The sequence below is a fragment of the Orycteropus afer genome, unplaced genomic scaffold (assembly GCF_000298275.1).
Source record: "Orycteropus afer afer isolate SDZICR_OR568_19922 unplaced genomic scaffold, OryAfe1.0 scaffold00097, whole genome shotgun sequence".
Lineage (NCBI taxonomy): Eukaryota > Metazoa > Chordata > Mammalia > Tubulidentata > Orycteropodidae > Orycteropus > Orycteropus afer.
This window is the reverse complement of record NW_006921684.1, coordinates 6,579,066-6,581,630: the sequence shown is the minus strand read 5'-3', so window position 1 is coordinate 6,581,630 and position 2,565 is coordinate 6,579,066. Positions and strand designations below refer to the sequence as shown.

At 38.0% G+C, this 2,565-nt stretch overlaps 1 pseudogene; it reads left to right on the top strand.

The window, feature by feature from the left end:
• The first annotated feature begins 306 nt into the window (after positions 1-306).
• Positions 307-1,972, top strand: LOC103198587 (annotated as a pseudogene).
• Positions 1,973-2,565: the final 593 nt, after the last annotated feature.

Genomic DNA, 2,565 nt, shown 5'->3' with positions numbered 1-2,565 from the left:
GGTCAACATTGGGCAGGATCATTAGAGACCCAGATAAAATCAGAAATAAGATTTTTCAAAATGACTACACAATCATTTCCCTGAGCTCCTTGAAAATAATTTAGAAAGGTCATTTTCATGCGCTTATAAAACAGAACCCATCACAAAACACTGCTCCTTGCTTTAAAAGGAAGAAACCAAAAATATATGCAAAAATACCTCTTAAAAAGTCTATGACACTCAACTGATATAGATGATATTTTCCTACCTACACTGGCTAGCTTGTGAATCTATACGAAAGTAATAATCTTTTAAAAGACTTATCCAATGCATTACCAATACAAGAGACACACACAGTGTTTCTCAATACAAGTGTTCACCAATACAAGAGAAATACACAGTGCCCTTGCTCCTGCTCTTCAGCCTGCCTTTAAATTAATGTCTCCAACAGGTGGCCATATGTTTGTATTTGAGACATGGTTACCTTCCATGGGTACAGGACTCTGCAGTCCAGGGAAGACCCCAATCAGAGATCGAGTACAAAGTTGTACAACACCTTGGCCCTGCAACTGATCTTTATAAGAAACTCGCTTTAGATTGCTCAGGACAGCAGACTGCAGTAGATCTGTTCTGTTTAAGTTCATAATCTTCTTATCCTGTTTCTCTAACTTGTATGTCCAAGCATTCTGCAGGATGCATCTATTATTATCCATCTTTCCACCATACTCATAATTCTTCACAAGCAGAAAAGTTACAAAAAGACCTAAAACGTTATCTCACAAGAAAAATTACATTTGAAGTTGTTGTGAGAATAAGGTGGACTAAAGGTCTTAGAATGCACACTTTTCATGGAAACTTCTCTGTTCATTCCACTGATTTGTTATCCCTGGCCAACATCAGTCCTGATGCTGGATTTGCAGTACAGGTACCAATTGAAGAAAATTTGACAGATACTTCTTTAGTGTGCTTCCAAACAGCCCTATTATATATATCAAGCAAAGGTGAATGGAGGATCAGAGTCCATATACTTTGTTTGCCAGTGGTAAGTTCACTAGCAGATGTACACGCTAGAGTGGATGTGTAAGCTGCCATCTGTCTTCTAGCAAATATGGCTGTGGATCGATCAATTTCATCAAGTGTATCACATGCAAGAGATGCCTTAGTGAAGGCGGTAGTGGATTCATTATCGGCATTTGGCTCAACCGTCTCAAATTTACAGCACTCTGCCTTGATAGCACCCAGCTCCCTCAAGTTGTTTCCTCTGTATGTTTTAACCCTTCTCAAGCAGAAAGCATTTAGAACTGGCACAAGCACACACTTGGATGACCGTGTGTATGCCATGTGCCAGATAAAGTCACAGCCACTTGTTCATCTAATGAAAATGATTCATCCCAACTTATTCAAGACAGACAGACAAACAGATGAGGGTGCAATACATGTTAATGACAGAATTGTTCCTCAGCCACCTCTTCAAAAATTGTCCACAGAATTGGGAGGAAGTGGAAGGGGAGCTGTTGCATTGGGGTAAATTGTAGTCAATGTTATGAGACAACGTGTGTGTGAACTGCTGTATGGAAAATGAATTTGCTCTGTAAACTTTCACCCAAATCACAATTTAAAAAAAAAAAAATTGCCCACAGAGAAGCTGACAAGAGAAGGTGCGTCCCTTATGGACTTGGCTCTATTTTATACATTTGGATTGGAAAAAGCAGTAACAATAACTTCGCAGAGGATGTGCTTGTATATCCTAATTTTGCATCAGTACCACAGAAAATGACACGGCTTCCAGAGCTAGATACACTTTCATCAGATAGAGCTAGATCCTTTATAACTTGGCTGAGAGATAGTAGGACCATTAAGCCCAATTCTTTGTGTGGTAAAAGATGAAAACCCCGCCAAAACAGAATTTTTTCAACATTTGATTGAAGACCAGACAGAAGCTGCATTCTCTTACTATGAATTTTTGCTTCACATTCAGCAGATTTGCAAGTGATGTGGAATAAAACTGAATGAGAAGAAAAAGATCTATAACTTAGGGAAAACAATCTGTCAGAGAAGCACATAAGAAATTTGAAATGAAGGCATTTGTTGTCTCAAGACACAATGCATAGCACCTTATCTGAAGCTTTGGCAAAAGTGGAAGGGGAAGAAAGAACTTGACAGCTTTTCTTCAGCCTAAATTAATGGTAATGATAATGCCTTTTCACCAAGTATATTTTGAATTGGTTTACACACATTTCCAGCAGGACAGGAGTGTAATGCTCTGTTCATTGTAAGCTGGCAAGTTTATATAGCTACATGGAATGATATGTCATAATGCACAATTGGATAAATTCTTTTTTTAAAAAATGTAATAGATTTTTGGACTTGAACTGTGACGAGAGATGCCAAAAGGCAGTGGTACCATGTTACTTGTTTTTATGAATTACTTTTTAACAAGGGACGATTTGTATTCATTAAATGAATTCAACAATAGAGTTTTAGTGCACGAACTATAACCAAAACAAAATACCAAACTCACTGCTATCTATTTCTACTCATAGTGACCCCTCCTTGGGTTTCCAAGGCAGTATCTCTATAGAAGTA